This window comes from Lissotriton helveticus, chromosome 12 (assembly GCF_964261635.1).
Source record: "Lissotriton helveticus chromosome 12, aLisHel1.1, whole genome shotgun sequence".
Classification (NCBI taxonomy): domain Eukaryota; kingdom Metazoa; phylum Chordata; class Amphibia; order Caudata; family Salamandridae; genus Lissotriton; species Lissotriton helveticus.
In genome coordinates, this window is record NC_136073.1 from 156,942,076 (window position 1) to 156,965,612 (window position 23,537).

At 47.8% G+C, this 23,537-nt stretch overlaps 1 pseudogene; it reads right to left on the reverse strand.

The window, feature by feature from the left end:
- The window catches only part of LOC144801320 (28S ribosomal RNA), a 1,108-nt pseudogene extending 341 nt beyond the window's left edge, over positions 1 to 767 (reverse strand).
- Between the last annotated feature and the right edge of the window lie 22,770 nt (positions 768 to 23,537).

The following is a 23,537-nucleotide window of genomic DNA, read 5'->3' on the forward strand; positions in this document are numbered from 1 at the left end:
GCACTCGCCCATCTCTTAGGACCGACTAACCCATGTTCAACTGCTGTTCACATGGAGCCCTTCTTCACATCAGCCATCAAAGTTCTCGTTTGTATATTTGCTACTACCACCAAGATCTGCACTTGTGGCGGCTCCACCGGGCCCTCGCCCTGGGCTTCCGTGCGGACCGCAGCAGCCCTCTTACTCATCACAGCTTATCCTCCGCAGCTCTCAGCGCCGGTAACGGCCAGGTATGGGCCCGACGCTCCAGCGCCATCCATTTTCAGGGCTAGTTGATTCGGCAGGTGAGTTGTTACACACTCCTTAGCGGATTCCAACCACCATGGCCACCGTCCTGCAGTCTATATCAACCAACACTTTTTCTGGGGTCTGATGAGCGTCGGCATCGGGCGCCTTAACCCGGCATTCGGTTCATCCCGCAGCACCAGTTCTGCTTACCAAAAGTGGCCCACTAGGCACTCGCATTCCATGCCCGGCTCCACGCCAGTGAGCCGGGCTTCTTACCCATCATTTAAAGTTTGAGAATAGATTGAGATCGTTTCGGACCCAAGACCTCTAATCATTTCCTTTACCAGATAAAACTGGGGGCTCCGAGCGCCAGCTATCCTGAGAATAACGAGAATATCACATTGTAAGACAAAATGTATTTCATAAAACATATCATATATGGAAGAATGAATAATGATGGTTCAATTGTTTAATTATCAATAAATATCTATTTTTGTAAACATATTGAGATGAGTAAAAGTTAATAATGTAGTCGCAGTGTGAATGGGTTGCCTGTAATTTATGTGATTAACCTTGCCCAGGTTCTCCTTTTCCTAATTTGTCTTTTCCCTGTCAGGGCAGTAATATCCTGCATACAGGGGCCCGCTTCTTTCCCAAATATTGGTTCTTGAGATATAAATTTCTTTATGTGGTGCACATTGGAGGTTTTGCTGCTAAAAACTAAATTAAATAAACAACTCTTTGATTTTTTTCAGCAGGGTTTCGATGGGCTACTGGCATGGGAATTGCCATACATGGGCATACCAATCTTTCCTACATTGTACACTTTAAATTATCTTTCTATCTTATTTGGTTCTTGAGATATATATTTCTTTATGTGGTGCACAATGGAGGCTTTGCTGCTAAAATGAAATTAACTAAACAGTTCCCTGATTTGTTTTAGCATGTTCTTGATGTGCTACCGGCATGGAAATTCACACATGTAGGCACATTGATCTCTTCTACATTGCACGGTTTACATTACATTTCTATCTTGTTTGGCTCTTGAGATATACATTTCCTTATGTGGTGCACATTGGAGGCTTTGCTGCTAAAAACAAAATTAAATAAACAACTCCTTGATTTCTTTCAGCATGTTATCGATGTGCTACTGGCATGATCATTAAGAAAACTTGGGCAGACTTATCTGTTCTAGAATCTGAAAGTAGAATTACCTTTCTAGCTTCTGTGGATCCTGGGATATCAATTTATTTTTATGGTGTACTTTGAAAACTTTGCAGCAAAAATCAAGGACATACACATCTTTCTAAGAGTGCTCCAGTATCCATGTTAAATGTAGCAAAACCAAAGAAAACACAAATTCAGTGTATTAAAATATCAAGCATTGCAAAGACAGCACATGCATATAGACTTACCTCAGAGGGGTATCAATTCCAAAGGTTTTAAGGAAGAAAGCTATCTGGGTATCAATAAAACATCCTGACCACCTGTATCCACCTGTACTCAGCAGAGATCAAGTACAGGATTTTAGTGGGAAAAGGCCCTGCTACTTATACAGATATTCAGGGTGTGGGACATTACCTGCAATGTTTTCATTGGCTAATGTAGAGTAGGGTTACACCTCCCTAGTGTTACCTCCTCCCACCAGCTGCCAGCTCCCAGCTCAGTTTGTCCATCTGGGAGCAATTGCACACCTTATTGGAGTCAGCTCCTCCTACTAGCTGCCAGCTCAGGTTGTGCCTGGGAGCTATGTCACACCTTATTAGGGTCAACTATTCCCTTCATCTGCCAACTCCCAGGTCTGGCTGGGCAGATGGGAGGTACTTTGCACCTCCCCAATATCAGCTCCTCTCACCAGCTGCCAGCTCAGGTTGTGCCTGGGAGCAATGTGACACCTTATTGGGGTCAACTACCCCCTCCAGCTGCCAACTCCCGGGGCAGGCTAGGCAGATGGGAGGTAGTTCACACCTCCCCAGTATCAAGTCCTCTCACCAGCTGCCAGTTCAGGTTGTGCCTGGGAGCAATGTCACACCGTATTGGGTCAACTACCCCCTCCAGCTGCCAACTCCCAGGTTAGGTTATGCATATGGAGGCAATTTCATACCTGCAAGGCACACACCTCCATTGTGTAAGTTAAAATATGTTTCTATCCTGTTTGGTTCTTGAGTTATACATTTCTTGATGTAGTGCACATTGGAGGCTTTGCTGCTAAAAACAAAATTAAATAACCAATTCCCTGATTTTTTTCTGCATGTTCCTGATGTGCTACCGGCATGAGAATTCACACACGTGGGCATACTGATCGGTTCGACATTGTGCAATTTACATTTTGTTCATATCTTGTTTGGTTCTTGAGATATAAATTGAGATATACATTTCTTTATGTGGTTTACATTGGAGGCTTTCCTGCTAAAACAAAAATAGATAACCAATTCCCTGATTTTTTATGAATGTTACTAATGCCCTAATGGTATAAAAATCCAAACACGCTGCATATTTATCTCCTCTACATTGCACAATTTAAATTACGTTTCTATGTTGTGTGGTTCTGGAGATATGGATTTCTTTATGTGGTGCACATTGTAGACTTTGCTGCTAAAACAAAATGAAATAACCAATTTTAAGGTTTTTTTCTGCATGTTCCTGATTCACTACCGGCATGAACATTCACACACACGGACACATTGATCTCTTCTATTGCACAAATTAAATTACGTTTCTATCTTGTTTAGTTCTTGCGATATAAATGTGTTTATGTGGTGAACATTGTAGGCTGTGCTGCTTAAACGAAATTAAATAACCAATTTCCTGATTTCTTTCTGCATGTTTATGATGCACTACCGGCATGAAAATTCACATGTGGGCACACTAATTTCTTCTACATTGTGCAAGTTAAAATATGTTTCTATCTTGTTCGGGTCTTGAGATATAAATTTCTTTATGTGGTGCACATTGGAGGCGTTGCTGCTAAAATGAAAATAAATAACCAATTCCCCAATTTATTTCAGCATGTTCTCGATGCGTTACCAGCATGAAAATTCACACACGTGGGCATACTAATCTCGTCTACATTATGCAAGTTAAATGTTAAATTATGTTTCTATTTCTTTGGGGTTTTGAGATATACATTCATTTATGTGGTGCACATTGAAGGCTTTGCTGCTAAAATGAAAATAAATAAACAATTAACTGATTTTTTTTAGCCTGTTCACAATATGCTATTGGCATGAACATTGACGCTTCGATCTCTTCTACATCGCGCAAGTTAAAATACGTTTCCAGCTTGTTTGGTTTTTGAGATATAAATGCATTAGTCTGGCCCGCACACCCGGGGGAGGACTGCCCAGGACCCATGGAGCCCGTCCTGGGCACTTTGGCACGCCGCGGGCCGGAGGAGGGAGCCCCGGACACCTGGAAGGTGTTGCCCGGGCATAGTCCATCTGGTCCCTGGCAGAGAACCGCCAGCCCGGGAGGTGTGTCCCGTCATACCATTGCCCCTAGTAATCTGAAAGATGGCTACCCCTCTTTCTGGGAACCCGTGCATGCCGAGTGATGGAGGGGACCCAGGGCACGAACATACCCAAACTCCTGGAGCCCTGGCTGGGATCCGGGAGGCAAATGAGCCCTCATTGGGACTTCCAGGGCAGCCCGGCCATCTGGTCGCCACTTTGGAAAGCATTGCATGCGACCAGATGGCCGAAGGGACAGGTGCATCAGATGGCCGGTGCCAAACGGACTCCCATCTGCCTGCCCCCAGCCGAGCCTTTTCAGTAGGGCTCCCTCCTGCCCTAGCAGGGCTCAGGGGCTCGGCTTCCCGGGGGCTCAGGGACCCCGGCTTGGCCTCAGGGACGGGGAGGACCACCGGAGCTTTTGGGACCCGGATGCCCAGAGGAGGACTACCCAGGACCCATGGAGCCCGTCCTGGGCACTCTGCCATGCCACGAGCCGGAGGAGGGAGCCCCGGATGGCTGGGTGTGTTGCCAGGGCACAGCCCATCTGGTCCCCTGCAGAGAACCGCCAGCCCGGGAGGTGTGTCCCGTCATACCCTTGCCCCTAGTAATCTGGAAGAAGGCTACCCCTCTTTCTGGGAAACAGTGCACGGCGAGTGATGGAGGGGACCCCGGGCACGAACGTACCCGACCTCCTGGAGCCCTGGCTGGGATCCGGGAGGCAAATGAGCCCTCATTGGGACTTTCAGGGCAGTCCCGCCATCTGGTCGCCCCTTTGGAAAGCATTGCATGCGACCAGATGGCCGAAGGGACAGGTGCGACCAGATGGCCGGGACCGAACGGACTCCCGTCTGCCTGCCACCAGCTGAGCCTTTTGGGTAGGGCTCCCTCCTGCCCTAGCAGGACTCAGGGGCTCAGCTTCCCTGGGCCTCAGGGACCCCAGCTGGGCCTCAGGCACGGGGAGGACCACCGGAGCTTTCAGGGCCCGGATGCCCAGAGGAGGACTACCCGGAACCCATGGAGCCTGTCCCGGGCACTCTGCCATGCCACGAGCCGGAGGAGGGAGCCCCGGATGCCTGGGGGTGTTGCCCTGCAGGGAACCGTCTGCCCGGGAGGGGTGTTCCGACATACCCTGCCCCTAGTAATCCTGAGGAAGGCTACCCCTCTTTCTGGGAACCTGTATGCACTGAGTGATGGAGGGGACCCTGGGAGGGAACGCGCCTGACCTCCTGGAGACCTGGCAAGGATCGGGGAGGTGAATGAGCCCTCATAGGGCCTTCCAGAGCCATTCGGCCAACTGGTCGCCCTATTGGAAAGCATTGCGTGTGTCCGGATGGCCGAGGGATCAGGTGCGACCATATGGCGCGGCCCGAAAGGACCCCCATCTGCCTGCCCCCCAGCCGAGCCTTCCTAGTAGGGCTCCCACCTGCCCAAGTGGGGCTTGGAGGGGCTCAGAGACCCCGGCTGGGCCTCAGGCATGGGGAGGCCTGCAGGAGCTCTCAGGGCTCGCACGCCCGGGGGAGGATTGCCCGGGATCCATGGGGGTGTTGCCCGGGCATAGCCCATCTGGTACCCGGCAAAGAACCGCCAGCCTGGGAGGGGTGTTCCGGCATACCCTACCCCTACTAATCTGGAGGAAATCTACCCCTCTTTCTGGGAACCCATGCGCACCGAGTGACAGATGGGACCCAGGGAGCAGAGGCGTCTGAACTCCTGGTGCCCTGGCTGGGATCCGGGAGGTAAATGAGCCCTCATCTGGGCTTCCAGGGCAGTCCGGCCATCTGGTCGCCCCATTGGAAAGCATTGCGTGCGACCAGATGGCTGAGGGGAGAGATATGACCAGATGGCCTGGACCTAAAGGACTCCCATCTGCCCGCCGAGTCTTCACGGTAGGGCTCCAGCATGCCCATGCAGGGCTAGGGGGCTCCGCTTCCTGGGGGCTCGAGCCCAGGAAAGGCACACTGGAGCTCTCGGGCCCGGATGCCTGGGGAGGACTGCCCAGGAACCATGGATCCCGTCCCAGGCACTTTGCCACGCATTGGGCCAGAGGAGGGAGCCCTGGACGCCTAGGGAGGTGTTGTCCGTGCATAGCCCATCTGGTCCCCGGCAGACAACTGCCAGCCCGGGGATGGGTGTCCCGGCATACTCTGCCCTCCGGTGGAAAGCTACCCCTCTTTCTGGGAACCCGTGCTCACCGAGTGATGGAGAGGACCCTAGGCCCGGATGTGCCTGACCTCCTGGAGCCCTGGCTGGGATCCGGGAGGCAAATGAGCCCTCATCGGGACTTCCAGGCCAGCCCGGCCATCTGGTCGCCCCATTGGAAAGCATTGCGTGCGAATAGAAGGCCGGGCCTTTGCAGTGGGACTCCAGCCTGCCCACACAGCGCTCGGGGCTCCACTTCCCGGGGGCTCGGGGACCCCGGCTGGGCCTCAGGCACGGGCAGGACTACCGACGCTCTCTGGCCCGGTCACCCGGGGGAGGACTGCCCGGGACCCATGAAGCCCGTCCCGGGCACTTTGCTATGCTGCGGGCTGAAGGAGCGGGCCCCTGGATGGCGGGAAGGTGTTGTCCGGGCATAGACCATCTGGTCCCCAGCAAAGAACCACCAGCCCGGGAGGGGTGTTCAGGCATACCATGCCCCTAGTAATCCGGACGAAGGCTACCCATCTTTCTGGGAACCCATGCGCACCGGGTGATGGAGGGGACCCTAGGCCCGGATGTGTGTCGACCTCCTGGAACCCTGGCTGGGATCGGGGAGGCAAATGAGCCCTCATCCAGGGAAGCCTGGCCATCTGGTCGCCCCATTGGAAAGCATTGTGCGCTACTATTCCAACAAAATTCCCTACAGGACTTGCTCTAGATGGCGCTCCAACATAAGGAATATACTAAAACCTTCTCTCCTGGACTCATGTCGACCGGGAGCTTTCATGAGCACCGAAGGAGTTACTATACGCTTACCAAAAGTGTGCATTAGAGTACATGTGTGGAGGAAATGGTTAAACTTCCAAGATACATTTAAAGTTAATCTTTGAGTGACAAATAATGGGACACTGATGTCCTATTACTCATATTATTACTTATTGCCAAGTGCATTACAGCTATGGCAGTTATGTGTTTCCCATGAAGAGGCATTTCAAACTGATAAAGCCCTTTTTACATTACTTCAGGCAATCCTTTCTGATGCACTGATGTGTTCACTGCTGACAATCTTGCATGGGCAGGACACCAGTACTTATATCTAGAACCTGGATGCATGTGACGGCCAACAGCACTCATTTTTTGGGGACCAGCAGGTATCTTCCCTGAACAGATTTTGACACACAACGAGAGAGAGAATAGCACCACAGGGGGAAAAAAAGGAAAAAGATGAATAAACAGTGACAAAGAAAGCAGGGATAAACAAAGAACCCACAAGGGGTAGATTACGGAGCAGGGAATACCAGGTGATGGATTAAAACAAAATGAGGTTTAATCAAGACTACGCAGCCATAGAATTCGGCACCCTAACCTTTGATAAGGCTAGCCGTGGGCTTTTGAGCAAAACGTTAGGACCCTGCACTTATTCTTTTACAAATTAAGCAGTGGTGGTGTGGAAGATTTTATAATTTTGTGCATCATAAACAATGTTTTTGAATGTTTATTTCTTATGTGTGTTAACTAGGCCTCAGTTTAAATACAAACACCATCTTATACAAGATTAAAGTCACCCCTGTCACTCATGCTCCTGCCCTACTGCCCACCATCTCTCTTTATAAACTCCGCAGTGCACAGTCAAGCTGAAATGTACTGGTTTATTTCCAGTGTTATTGCTATTCTGCTCTCAAAGAACTCTACCCAGTTCAGCCACAACTTGAAACATTTTGCAAGGTATTTCCTCTGGTTCACGGTGCCTATTTATTCATATAACATATTATTGTTCATATATCTAGTTATGTTCTAGCAACTTTTGAGGACAATAGCGTAGAGGGTGCTAAATAAATATTCATGTAGTGCAGGGGTTCTTACCCTTTTGACTACCGCAGACCCCCCACATAATCATTACTGGAACCCATGGACGCACACCAAATCATTATTGGAATCCGGGGACTCCACTGAGTCATTACTGGAAGCAGGAGACCCCAGCCTAAGCATTTCTTATGATGTGAGATGCCAAACAATATCAGGATTATCCAACAAATACACAAATGATGTAATATTTGATTTATTTCACAAATCTAAAAAAAATTTATAATTTTAATGGTAAGTTTGGAGGTTTTCTAAATTCAGCTGACGCAAATCACTGTTCATGCTATATTCTGATTGATGCTCTTGCACTGCTCCCACAAATCAATGTGAATATACTAACTTAATTTATAGCCTCCTATTTCAAATTAATTCATTTTTGCAGAATGTTTTAACATTTTCATTGTTACACTTTATTAATCTGTTAACATCATTTAATATGCTAAGCAGTCGCGTACCGCCTGTGTAGGCTTCGCAGATCCCATGGGATCCTAGGACCACAGGTTTAGAACCACTGATGTAGTGAGTTAGTGCTTAGATGTTAAGGCAATGTGCGGTTTATTTGCTGTAAATGTTCACTAATTTGCTGATGAAATGCTACATTTGCTCATGCCACAATAAGTCTGTTGATTCTGTAATCTCATATGCAAAACTAATGTATAAAACCCTTGATTTTAGGTGTGAGTAAGACGACTTTCTTTTTTCTACTAGGAAATCTCCCCATTGCTCTCCCAATTTTTGCTGTCACTTGGGATTTATAATAATTTTTGGTTTATGCATTCTCTGTATAGCTCTGCATTGAGACCCTTCATGGAATTGACTCGTTATGCTTTAATTTTTTTATTCTGTAATAGAACCCTTTACATTTTTATTGATGTAGGACTCAGTTATTAAGTGGGCCCATTCAATCCATATAATGTATTAAATTGTTTTCATTTATCTGATCTTGATGCTTATGAGATGCCTTAATGTGGGGACCACTGGCCTTATGGAATTGAGGTTTAGGTTGAGGAGGTGGAGCTTGCCCATGAATGAGATGCCGACTTCTAAATGGCTCCAGCGTTCTACCACCTATATTGCCTAATTGCAACGGGTTGGTGAATTCAAATATTGACCACTGCACCAGGGAGAAATCATCAAGTACCAGACAAAGATGGGCCCCGTCACTTTCCCGTTTCTGTTACATGCAGCCTTCACACTGTTCTAAGCTACTGTGCCACAGGGTGCAGTCAAGCAGCAGGGAGGGGAAGCTGTGATTGTAGGCTTCCGCACACACACCTAGCTGAGAAACCAGGTGGGCATGAACTGCAGATCGGCTGACTACCATACCTGCTGCATACTCACAGCGCTTGTATCACTGAGGGGAGCTTGGCCTGAGATCATCCCTCTCCTATGTGCCAGGATTGATCTCACAGGGGCTCCATCTTCAATATGGAGAAGAAGCACAGAAAGTCGCCATAACCCGCTCAGCCAACTACCCCTATTTTCTACATAGAAATCTCCAAAAGCTGCTCCAGGCTGCAGTTTCCCTTCTTCGGGTGCCCCATGGACATCAACCATGTACTGCTCACAGGGAGGCTCTGTAGACTTGGCCCCTCCTCACCCATCTCTGTTCCTGCCGCAGATAAACTACATCACTATCCCCTTCAAGGATATCAGATGCTGAAAAATAATCATGCAAACAACTCCTTTTTTCCAAAACAGTTGCCCCTGGCCATAAAGGGCCCCTGCCTGCTCCTGTTCCATAAAATATGTCAGAGGTTACATTGGACATCGTGTTGGCAGAATTGAAAGGACTGAAGGTCACTATGTTTGCAGTGGAAGCATCGTCCTCCTCCTTTTTACTATATGTTTATGTTAATTTTACAACAACTTTGGGAGTTGCTCCCCTTGCTGAATTAGCACATATTGTCCATCTGGTATGAGATGAGAATAGCTGTCCTAGTGTCCCTTCTAGCCAGCTGCCACCAGGAATACATAACATGTGTCTGCCTCTCTACATATACACCCTAAGTTACCAGACTGTTTGAACCTACATTTCTCCAGTGTATTGCCGTTGGAACAAGAGGCCTGGCTCTCTTATGTTTTTCTTATCTTTTCTTGCCAAACAAGGCTCCCTTTTTGCACAGTAGGCCAACTTCTGGTCTGTGTATGTAGATTGGGTCTACCTGTCCGTTTAGTTTTGCCTTGTATGGTATCCTATCGATGTGGAATTCCTAGAAGACCATTAGGAGATGCATTTCTTCACACTTCATCCCTTTTTTATGATTTTTATGGTGGTGAGTCCCCTGAACCACATATCATGATGAGGTGAGGCATATTGCCCAACATCAGTGGGTAAGCCTCATTCTTTGTAAATTCATGTGCAAGAATTGGCCTTCTGGTGTGTTTCAACATTTCTTTATATAATGTATTAAAGATTAATGATAATCTACACAGTGGATAAGACAGGCAAATGTGAGAATCTTCCACCTGTTGTCCTTGATTATTTAGTTTTACAGTTTGAAGCTAATGCAACTATCTAAATGCTGGACCCAGCTTTTCCAACTATTTACTTTTCTCATGTATGCACTCTTCTAGATATCAACAGTGTATACACCAATTTAAGACGACCTTGCAGTATTACTGGATGGTTTTGTATATTTGATATTTGTTTACACTATTGTTTTAATATTCACACACATTTAAACTGTAACACTAAAATGTTGGTCCTGAGGAAAGCCACTACACTTCTACGTGAAGGTGACTAGGCAGAAACATGTCATCCACATTTAGAAACTGACTGTGGGCCTATGGATGCACAAATAAAGGGTTATTGGGAACCTTGCAGCTAGTTTTATCATCACTTTTCACTTGCCCTGCTACCTTCACTACCTTGAGCAGCAGAGCAGCATTCCTCAACACAGCAGTTCCTCTTCTTGGCAGATTAGTTTCAGGTACTGAAGTGTAATGAGTTGGTAAGGTCAGAGGTCCAGTACTTACATACAGTTGTGATTTTGAAGTGTGTGACTTCAAAGAAGGGTCTCTGAAGTGTACAGAGGTCATTTCTTCCTGCCCTGGCTTCAGACTCACTACAGGGGGGCATGCAGCCCTTTGTGTGTGGACAGGGAACAGCCTATCTCAGGATGATGCATGAAGTTACACCCAGTGAACTGTCACCCAGCCCAGCCAGTGATCAGATACAGGTAGCTCATACCCAATGCGGTAGGACGCTTTCTCCTGTCTCTACGGTCCAGCCGGGCCGAATTTGGTGACCCTTAGCGCCCAGACAGGGCCAGGCAGCATTATACCTCCAGAGCAAGCGGGGCCAAGCAACGGTACCCCTGCTGGTGGAGCATTTTCGGTGCCGGTGCAGAGTCTGGGGCGCACGGAGAGGCAGCAGACAGAAGCGAGACTGTGCCTGAGAGGCTCCTGTGACCCTGGGCGGACAACGAGCTAAACGGAGCCTCTGCAGGAGTCAGCGTGGGCCTGGGCCCGGGTTTCCGCCCTATCTCGGGCCCTCCGGCTGGATGTGGTGTTGACCCTACCAAGCGCTGCAGAGGAAGACCTGGAGGGACCACAGTGAGTACACACTGCCCCAACGAAAGTGGCTCTGGATTTCAAGCACACAAGGCCCACTTGTGGAGTAAGTATTTTGACTGCTACGGGCCATGGTTGGCAGCATCTGCGGGGCCAGGACCCCAGAGGATAGTGAAGCAGAGGCTAACTGGACTGGCGGAGGGGGAGAGTCGGCTCAGACGCGATAGCTCTTTGGAACTTGGCCTCGACTGTGACTCCTAGGTCTTGATCGAGTCGATTGTCGAAGCATCAGGACCAAAGCTGAGGCGACCGGAGAGAGGCAGCGGCCTAGCACTAAGCAGACCTCAGAAATTAGGGGACACACTAGACAGCCACTGGGGGCCTTTCTTCCTTTAGGTGAGATACATAACAGTACAAAGCCCAGGCCCTTAATCGCTGGAGGAGCCCCATGATCTGCGACGACAGCAGATAGAAAGAGGTGCGATGAAGCCCTGGAGGCAACCCAATCATGGCCATGGGCAGACGGAAGAAAGATAGATCGGTCAAAGATATGCTATTGAAACCGCCCCAATCCAAGGACCTATCTAGACAAGGGTCCACTGTGGAGACGGGAGGGGAGGAGATGCAGAGGGACCAGTCAGTCATTCATTCTTGGAATCCTTCTTTTCCTCCTTGAGGGAAGATCTCCTCACAATGAAGCGAGAGCTGTCTGCGGACCTGAGAAACGTGCTACAGGACATGGACTCCTTGGGAGAGAGGGTTAACTCCTTGGAGGCAATTAATGGAGCACAGCGGAAGAAATTGAGAGCCTCCAGCAGGAAGTCATCCGCCTACGGGACCAATATCTGGATCTCCAAGCGCACATGGAGACCTGGAAAACAGGTCTCGTCACAACAAGATCCACACTTGAGGAATTCCGACAGGGCTGGAGGACACTAACATCGAGGCCATGTTGGTGGACATGTTCCACGCTTTACTCAGTGAGACAGAAGAGTTCTCCATCAAGTTGGACTGCACACATAGAGTAGAGCCCCGATGGGGCACCTTGGACCCTCCACAGACATCTTAACCTGTGTCCCTGATTATCAACTGAAGGAATGGATCCTATGAGCAGCCAGAGACATGCCTACCTTTAAATATAAGGACCAGAAACCTACCTTATATCAGGACTTGGTAGCCTCAACCCTATTGAAAAGAAAAGTGTTCTGGCCTATCACTGCTCATCTACCATCCATTGGCGTGTTGTACTCCTGGAGCAACCCATTTAGACTGCTATTCCCCCTCAACTGTGACCTCTGTCAAATCCAATCGGTTACTGAGGCCAGAAAGCTCCTGGGCCTTGCGGACCCCATGGAAGAGTAGACTCCGCCAAGCTCACCTAATAGAAACAAGAATAGGGGCCGTGAGTGTATCTGGATCAAATCTCCCGCACGCTCACTGAAACCAGACCCAGCCACCATGTCCAAGGAGTGCCAAGCAGTCCTAGCATCCCTCACAGGAGAATCATCCAGTGGCGGCTACCTGGAGTTACTGGGTGCAAAAGCGGACACAAAGAATCCTCCTCCGCTTAAACACTACACAACAGCCCGGGTGGGCCCGGGCGGGAGCAGGGAAACACCGGCAACAGGCACCCCTTCCAAATTCCCCTTTCCCTCTCACGATTTAGGGTGTAGCCCTCTGACCACACACATCCCAAGATGTTGGACATTAGTTCCCTGGAACTCTTATTCATTTATTTTAAAAGTTTTGCATAGCCCGACCAAGACGCCTAGAGGTATCAGAGCGCTTCACAGTAATAGGAGAGGAGAACACAGTAAAAGGGAAAGTTGTAAGGCGGTAATAGACAATAACATAATAAGGTAATAAAAAAGGTACAAGGATGTGCACGATAATTACTTGGTACAATAAGGTAGACAATCCTGGATAATACAGTGCTTGAAGAAAACAGACGACAATGGTTATTTACGGAAGGAACCTGTCCATTAGGAGTGTTTTTACTTCATGTTTGAAAGTATCTGTGTAAGGAATTCTGCGGATTTCCGGAGGGAGCAAGTTCCAGATCTTCGGTCCAGGACCTGTGAAGGCTCGAAGTCTTGTTCTCTTTTTGCAAAAAGACTGTGGTTTCAGTAATAGAGCATTCGCACTTCTTGATGGTCTCCCCCCTGATAGTTCTAGTTTTTGAGCCAGGTAACCAGGGGTTTTGAATTGAAGGGCTTTTTGCATTAGACAGGCAATCTATAGTTGAATTCATGCTTCGTAGGGTAACCACTTTAGAGATCTTAGAGCTGGGAAGATGTGATCAGTTGTTTTTGTGTCAGTGATCAATCTAGAGGCTGCATTCAATGAAGCCCTGAGTGGGGCCAAGGTATGTTTGGGGAGTCCATATAACATTGCACTACCATAGTCTAGTCTTGGCAAGACAAGTGCATGAACCACCATCTTGAGGTCCTTTTGAGAGAGGAATGGTTGTAGATTTCTAAGAAGCCTCATTTGGTAGTTAGCACCCTTACACATCATACTAATCTTTTTCTTCATGTTCAGATGTGAGTCTAGGGTGATTCGGAGAGAATTAGCTGAATCACTGATAATAGGGGAGCAGTTGAAGGTAGTGAGGTGCTTCATACAGAGGTCAATCTTGGGGGTGTGTTTAGGAGGGGATATGAGAAGGAATTCAGTTTTGGCGGTGTTGAGCAGGAAATGGATCTCAGTTATCCAGTTTTGGGTAATCATCAGGGAGGAGTTGAGTGAGATAAGGTCTTCAGAAGAGTTGATTTTCAGGTAAAGTTGTGTATCATCCGCGTACATATAAAAAAGAATGTTCATGGATTTAAGAGCACTATGCTGTTGGGACTCTCTTTTTGGGTTTTTTCACTTTTCTTTCATTGTAATTGCTTTTTATCTTGGGTCAGGGTCCTATTATGGCTCCCTAGAGGTAGTTGATGATGATTACGGAGCGAACACACCGGATAGTCTAGGGGGCGTTAGTTGGGAAAGCACTGGGGCACACTAGTTCATTATGCAGGACCTCCAGGGGATCCTCACCCTAAATGTGAAGGGCCCTAACAGCCCAATTAAGAAAGAAAGTACTGCCCCACCTGGAGCCCTCTGCAGCACAATTCTGTTTCCTGCTGGAAACTCATCTCCTAGCCAAAGACACACAAAGACTTCGATCTAGGGCTTTCCCTCAGCAATATTTCTCCTCACGCACTATTAAAACGGCAGGCGTAGCTATTCTTTTCTCACGCTCGTTTAAGAAGAATGTTGTGGTAAAGCAGGCAGAGATTAAGGGAAGGCTACTAGCAGTCATGATCACCATTAACACAAACAATTACACCATTGGCTCAATATACGCCCCAACGACGGCCAAGAGACATTCCTTAAGAAGGCGGGAATGGACCTTGCGGCCTCCCCGGACTGAGTATTTCTTTTCAACGGAGACCTTAATTTAGTGTTCGATAACCAACTGGATCGCTCTGCACAATCTCAAAGAGCGACTGAAACCTTTAGACGGGTAGTTGCAGGAACTGGGCCTGGCTGACATGTGGCACTCCATGCACCCAAATGACCAAGACTACACCTTTCATTCACATGCACTGAAAACGCACGCCAGAATTGATTGCTACATTGGCTCTCGCTCCTTACTCTTTCACACACTGTCACAATGTCCCAGCTGCTGACCTGCTGGGGGAGGAGAACCCCAACATGTTCCCACGTTACCTCTCGCCCCTCCTTCCTTTTCAGTCCTCTTTAGCTTCAAATGGTGCTGTGGGACTTTAAGGACCTGGACGTTCGGGACTCTACCCCTGCCTACCAATCTGGAACTTGGAATTCTATTGGAGATGACAGACACACCTCTGGAGCCATAACGAGGCCAGAGGAGGAACTCAGCATGCAAGCTGACTGGACAAGTGAGGACCCGGACCAGTCTTCCCATCCCGATACCTGACATCAGATCTCAGCCGAGGGGACCAGGCAAGAGTGCAGAGAGAGAGGCGGATCTCTCCCCAGTCAAGGGGGCACTGGACCTTATTCAGCACTGCGAGGAAGCGTGGCTACAGCAGGTACGTGCTCCCATCAGAGCAGTGTATTCTAATGACACCCAGGGTGGGAAGACAGCTAGAAGGGTGGAGGGAGGCATGCAAACACCCCGCTAGGGCTTAGAAACCGTTCCTACTGTTTGTGCCTCGTTGTGCTATCGTACACGGGTGACGGTTGGTGGTGCACTCTCTTTCTACCTCACCTCCCTTCCTATTACTCCTTTTTGTCCGGACGGACTAAGGAACTGACGGTAGTTTTCTTTTTTCGTGTTACATTCCCTCCCCCTACTCCTTCACGGCGGTATCGAGAGGTGTGAAGACCCACAGCCAGAATGCCTCTCCATGAAGACCCACTGACAGAAGTGGCAACACCCTTGTTTGTTGGAACTATCCTTTTTGACATTGCCCTTTATTTGAATAAATCTACCTCTAAAGCACCTACCCTCTTATATCTGTTCCTTGACTGGCTCACACACACAATCCTCAGACATCGAACCAAGCTCACAATCAGACCACGCATCGCTGACTCTCACGCTCACTCTCCCCCTACCAGGAAGACCCTTGTCCACTTGGCAGCTACTGAAAATCTTGCTGCACTGCACAGAAGTGACAAAAAGGGTGGACAAGGCAATAAAAGAATTCCTCACTTGTAATGATATTCCCGATATTTCAGTTACCACACTCTGGGAAACGCTCTGTGTTCATCAGGGGGAATTCATAGCTATTTTCCCGGCAGATAACAGAATAAGGAAAGAGAGACGGAGGGATATTCCTTACCAAGCCCAAGAACTAGAACGCATCCACAAGCAGACGGGGGCCCCACAAGTGTGGCGACAGTTGGAGGCAGCCCACAGCCACCTTGCGGGTATCAATCTAGACAGAGCAGAATACGCTGCACTGAGATTGCATCACTCCTACTACGTGGGTGGCAACTGAAGTGGGCGCCTCTTAGCCAACAAGCTCCAGGCACAACGCCAGTCGAACGCAGTTCAAGCAATATGGGATGGGGCTGGTAATGAATGCACTGATGACACGGCTATTGCACAGGAGTTTAAGGAGTTTTACGCTATGCTATACTCCACACAACAAGTAGCAGAGTTGGACTCACTCTCTTATGTGCAAGGAGCCACTCTCCCAAGACTCACCCCAGACCAAGCTGCTAGTCTGGATGACCCCATTCGAACAGAAGAAGTTATCTCAGCCATAGCACGTTTAAAACTACACAAGTATCGCGGCACAGATGGCTTCTGTGCTTGATTGGCCCCTATCCTAACCAGATTATCAGATTATTTAACTCAATAGGAGACAGTGGGAACATTCCACCTTTGATGCTTAAAGCTTCCATAGTAGTGATCCCAAAACCAGATAAGGATGCTAGGTACTGCGCTTCTTATAGACCAATATCCCTCCTGAATGTTGATCTGAAGCTTTTCACAGGTATACTAGCGGCACAACTGGGCCAGATGATACCAGGATTGATAGACCCCGACTAGTGGGGCTTCATTGCCACCAGACAATGTAGCGACAATGCGAGACGTATACTTCATCTCCTCAATAAAGCACAACACCAAAACACAGAACAGGTCATGATATCAATTGATGGTGAAAAGTTTTTCGATCGAGTGGAATGGGGTACCTGAAGATCATTCTGGTGCGGTTTGGGATAGGTGACCACTTATCTAGGTGGGTGTTCAGTGGCTACAGTCAGCCAAAGGCCACAGTGCAGATCAACGGGAGTTCCTCTGAACCCTTTTAGATTTCACTGCGGCACGAGACAGGGATGCCCTCTTTCCCCGTTACTTTTTGTGCTTTACTTGGAGCTGATGGCACTGAGTGTGCGGGAGGACCACAGATCCATCGGGTGCGATTTGGGGGGGAATCTCACGTCATCAGTCTGTACGCCAATAATGTGGTCACCATGCTGGAGGAACCATAGACTTCGGTTCCCACCTTCTTCGCTGAGCTAGAGAAATTTGCACAGGCCTCTGGCTTCAAAATCAACATGGCAAAGTCACAGGCTATGGGGTTTTTGCTCCGACCGTCCATCAGAGAGACCCTAGCATGCTTAATTTCGGTCCGATGGGACACCGGGTCTATCCCGTATCTCGGAATTCAACTTACGAACTTGACTCCTAACATGAAAGCCCTGAATTGCAAACAGCTCCTGCCCCATGTGCCAGAGAGCTGGGAAGGTGGAGACCCTTCAGTTTCTCCTGGTTGGGACAGGTGGCGGCAGTTAAAATTAATATACTGCCCAAAATACTATATATTTTTCAAACTCTCCCCATGGAGCCCCACTGGAGTACTTAAACAGTTTCAGAAAGAAATATGCTCATTTGTATGGGCCAATAAGAAGCCCCATATGAGTAGGGAACTGAGCTATAGATCATCCAAAGAAGGGGGACTGGGGGAACCAAACTTGATTTGCTACTTCCAGGCCACCCAACTACGAGTCCTACTTGAATGGTTACCTAGTGAGTCGGAGAAACACTGGCTCTTCATGGAGCGGGCTCTGGCTGGACAAGCTTCATGGGCGGTCCCCTCTCTACATAAAACGCAACACCCAGAAGGCATATATAACTCACCAGTTATCCGTATGACCCTGCGGGCAACAAAGTACGAGCTAACTTAATTCCCATCACCGCTAACCCCCATAGGTAGAAACTCAGACTTCGCCCCTGGAATACACCAGAGGGAGTTTGGTCGCTGGGAGGCCCAGGGCTGTTGGTCCATTTGAAATTTGTTTGATGCAGAGGGCCCCCTCACATTGGAGGACCTCCAACCCATATTTGCTTTGCCCGACTCCCAAAGATATCGGTTCCACCAAGTGAGACACTGGTTTCTGTACCCTTCAGTGCGTCAAGGGACCCAGAGACGGCATTCATCATATGAGAAGTAGCTTCACACCAAAACAACAACTGCACGCCTTATCACTGAACTCTATCACATGCTGCCACCACCCAAATTAGAGGCCTCTACTTCGCGGCAATGAAGGTGGGAAGCTGAACTTGACCGAACACTCTCGCAGAAGGAATGGGGGACATTTATTATCGCGCGTGCCACACAGCAAGGAACGTCTTGAGTATTGAGACTGCGACTAAAATAGTAACCTACTGGGATCACACTCAACCCAGAATACACAGATATTATCCCAGCCGCCCCTCACATGGCCAGCGACGATGCGGAGCAGAGGGCACTTTGACTGACCTCTTATGGGAATGCCCATGATTTTCCGCAAATTAGGAACAAGCCCTATCTGCCATTGATAATCATTTTGATACGCAAATCCCACGCTTCCCACGCTTCCCAACAAGCATAGTCTTAGGCTTACCCAACAAGCTCACTTTTCCTCCTCAAATCTCACAGAGGCAGGCAGATGGGTCTGGCTCTGGGAACGGCACTTGAGAATATACTGACCGACTGGGGCACAGAGAGGACTCCAACACACCGAGGCTGGCTGAGTAGGTTATGGACCGTGCACATTACCCTCACACTACAGGGTGACAGAACCTCGTTTGGGGACTACTGGTGCCCATTTTTACCTTTACTCAGTACAGAGATAAGGGAACTCACTTGTCCCAGGTATCTGCGTTTACTGCGGCTTCAAGAACTCACACAAGACCCCACCCCACCCGCCACTTCCGACGCAGAGGCAGGAAAGACTAAATAGGCAGCTGAGCATTCAGGTTGGAGGGAAACAGTGGTGACACACAATTGCATTAGACCCAGGATAACTGAATTTTACTTTCTTTTCCTTTTTCCTTTTCCTCTTCTTAATTTCCTATCTCTTTCGTAGGGGGGTGGATGGGAGGGGTGGATAGGCACTCTTGTCAAATGTTATTTTCTAAACTATGTTTATGGCCATACAATATCTAACTGCAACTCTGGCTTCTATATCAATGGCATGGCTTGGTTATAAATTGTTCAATAAAAACAATTTAAACATAAAAGTGGCATTTTCTGAACAGTCACTACAAATACAACTTTAGCATTAAAGAGCATTTGTCATTACTATTCCAGAGGTACTAAAGATGACAACTCTGCCTACTCACAATTTTGAATTACAGCTTATTAAATGTAATAAGTAATTCCCAATGTTAATCTATGAGATGGGTAGGCCTCTCAGTAGTGAAAAACCAGTTAGGGAAATTTTCACTAACAGGACATGTAAAATGTTAAAGTAAATGTCTTTCCTTGTAGTTACAAAGCACCCTGCCCATAGGCTACCTAGGGCCTACTTTAGGAGTGACTTACATGTCATAAAAGGGGAGTTTAAGGCTTGGCAAGAGGTTTTTAAATGTCAGCCAACATGGCAGTGTGAACTGCACAAACATGCTCAGCAGTGGCAGGCCTGAGACATGTTTAAATGCTACTAGAGTGGGTGGCACAAGCGGTGCTGCAGGCCCACTAGTAGCATTTAATTTACAGGCCCTGGTCACATGTAGTACACTGTAAAATGGACTTATAGGTAAATTAAATATGCGCATTGTAGATACTTCAATTAAAACATGATTTTGGGAAAGAGCACATGCACTTTAGTACTAGTTAGCAGTAGTCAGAGTACTAAGTCCAACAAAAAAGAATCAGCAAAAATGTGAGGCAAGTAGGCAAAAAGTATGAGGAAGGCCACCCAAAGGCTGTCATGTCTAACAGATTTCCATCATATAATGATGTGATGACCCCTTGACAAAGCCAATAGGCTAGCCTTGTATATTGATGTGGTTACCCCTTTAAGAAACCTCTATGCTTGCCTTTATACAATAATGCACAATCTCAGAAATCCACTGATAAAACCATAGGTTAAAATGATATTATAGTTAGGTCCAGTAATAATAGCTTACTTTACATTAAAACATTTTTTTTTTAAAACTATGGTTTAAGTAACGTTACAGTTAAGTGAAAATGTCAGTTAAAAAACATTTAAAACTAAAAAAAGAACCACTGAAATTCACCATTTATAGTTTGATAAACTAACTATTTATGATCTTTCATACTACATCACACCTGGCATGTTCAATGGCATCATTGATGACATCCCTTCCAGACTAGTAATGTTGTACTGAGGAATCTGCTTGACTGGCTGTGACTAGAAACAAAAAGTTGTGTTTTCCATTACAGAACTTGAGGAGTCGGTCACCCAGTTCTGAAAAAAATAGAAATAGCCATTTTGGGGCTGAGTGGGCACAGCCTGATGCCCAGCGCAGTGATAAGTTTAAAAAGACTATTTTGGGGCGCTGGCACCACAGGGTCACCTCCCAGTACCCTTTTGTAGGGTACTGGAACATGGTTCCACTAAAACCAATAAAAAATGCAAGGATCTGATGCTATACCAGACCCTGCGGGAAACCAATACTGTGGGGGAAATGGGCCATGTGCAGTGGGAATTGGCTGCTTGCAGTGGGTTAAATGTTAGTTTTATCTTATTTCAACACTTAACTATACAGTTTTTTAATGTAATGGATACTTTATTACCCTTAGGGTTTGGCAAAATTTGGCGGCATTTGATTCTGTGGAATAGTTTTAAAACTCTGTGAGATTCCATGACAGGGTGGAGTGGGCATTTGGTGTTATTTTCTTAACCAAAATGCACAATCACATCCAAAAATAAATGCGAGGATGTTTTTTTAGTTAAGAAAATAGTGCAGCCAAGCATCCCTTGGCTCCCTTACATACTCTGCAGAGATTACTGTAGAGTATGTAAAGGCACCACCACCGAATGGTATGCAATGGTTTCAAAAAAGTTAAAACCACTGCACATCCCTCTGCAGTGCATGCCCCCCAGTACCCTTTCATACTTTGCAGTAATCACTGCAGAGTATGTAAGGGCGCCAACGTGTATGCATTGCTGTGCAGTGATTTTTAAACTGGGCTGGGAGAGGGAGCAGTTGAAAATCACTGCTCTCTCTTCCAGGCCTCTTTAGAAACTTTGCTGCAGGTTAATTCCGCCAGAGGAATGGTAGAATTTATAAGTAATCCTGGTGAATTAGTATATTCCACCGACTCCACCAACAGAATTAAACATTCCGCCCAAGCCTAATCATCATACCCAACTATCACCATGAATGCAATACTCCTTTTTGGCATGATTGTGGTTTGTTTGTTAACCAATTGGGGCTTTTAGGGGTTATTACTTATTTGCATATATTTTGTGTGCTCATAAGCATTGCATTTGTTATGCAAGTGACTACCGCCCTATCTCGCTGCTCCCATTCCCGGCAAAAGTCATCGAGAAGACCGTCAACAAGCAACTGGCCGCCTTCCTCGAGACAAACGGCTCCCTCGACCCCTCGCAGTCTGGCTTCCGGGCCAACCACAGCACCGAGACCGCCCTGATCGCAGCTACCGATGACATCCGAGCCCTGCTCGACAACGGAGAAACAGCGGCCCTCATCCTCCTGGACCTATCCGCGGCCTTCGACACTGTCTGCCACCGTACCCTAGTACAGCGCCTCAGCAACGTCGGAATCCAGGAGAAGGCACTGGAGTGGATTATCTCCTTCCTCGCCGGAAGGACACAGAGAGTCCGCCTCCCCCCGTTCAGATCAGAAGCCACCGAAGTCACCTGCGGCGTCCCTCAAGGCTCCTCACTCAGCCCAACACTCTTCAACGTCTACATGAGCCCCCTCGCAACCATCGCACGCCAGCACAACCTCAACATCATCTCCTACGCCGACAACACCCAGCTGATCCTCTCCCTCACCAACGACCCCGCCACCGCCAGAGCCAACCTTCACGAAGGGATGACAGACGTTGCCAAGTGGATGATGAACAGCCGCCTGAAACTGAACTCGGACAAGACGGAAGTCCTCATCCTGGGATCTTCTCCCTCCGCCTGGGACGACTCCTGGTGGCCCCCCGCCCTGGGCAGCGCACCCAAACCCACAGACCACGCACGCAACCTGGGCTTCATCCTGGACTCCTCCCTCTCCATGACCAGACAAGTCAACGCCGTCTCCTCTTCATGCTTCAACATCCTGCGCATGCTAGGTAAGATCTTCCGATGGATCCCCACCGAGACCAGGAAGACGGTCACCCAGGCCCTCGTCACCAGGCGTCTGGACTACGGCAACTCCCTCTACGCCGGAACCACCGCCAAACTCCAGAAGAGACTCCAGCGGATCCAGAACACCTCAGCACGACTCATCCTGGACATCCCTCGCCGCAGCCACATCTCCGGGCACCTGAGAGACCTGCACTGGGTCCCGGTCAACAAGAGAATCACCTTCCGGCTCCTCACCCACGCACACAAAGCCCTACACAACCAAGGCCCAGGATACCTCAACAGCCGCCTCAACTTCTACGCTCCCAAATGCCAGCTTCGATCGACCAACCACGCCCTCGCCGCCATCCCCCGCATCCGAAGAGCCACCACAGGAGGAAGGTCCTTCTCCCACCTGGCCGCCAAGACGTGGAACTCCCTCCCGATCCACCTCCGCCTGACACAGGACCACCTCGCCTTCAGGAACAGCTCAAGACCTGGCTGTTCGAGCAGTAGCGGACCCCCCCCCCCTTAGCGCCTTGAGACCCTCCGGGTGAGTAGTGCGCTATACAAATGCTGTGATTGATTGATTGATTGATTGATTGAGTGATGAGGATCTACATGATTCAATAAGTTCAATAACATCAAGGACTTCAACTAGCTACATCAAATAACTGTCTGGCATATAACAAAAACAGTATTTGGTTTCTAAATAGCAAACATTCATTTTGGAAATGTAAACTGTGCAAAGTGTGTAAAACAAAAAGGTCTACATTGAAAAAAACTTGATAATTAAAATATGAAATTAAGAAAACGATTCCCTATGATGTATGTAATGGTATTTATGTAATACAAACCTAGCTATAAACCAATGGATCACCATACTTCACATATGAGGCTGTACATTACATAAAGAGACTATCTAGAAGATTAACATTTCACATTTTTAGGCAAGGAGATTAAGTGATTTCTCCAGAATCTTATGATGTTGAGTCAAGTTTCCAGGATGTGACTTAAACCTGGGTCTACCAGCTAGGTCACATCTCCTCCCTGTGAGAGTAACTAGGTAGTATATGAATTGTGGTGTCCCTGTGACACTTATTACCTTTGGTAATACCAAATGCAAATTAAAGAGATGAATTTTGAGGCATCTATGTGGCATAAAGAATGGAAATCTTTCTTTGCAAATGGCTCGACCCTGGTACGACAAGAATGAAGGGAATACTAATATTTAATATTTATAGGGACTTAAAACACAGAAACTAAAGAAAGTGTTGTGGTAAAAATAACAAATTTAAGACAAATTGAATGATGGATGTAATT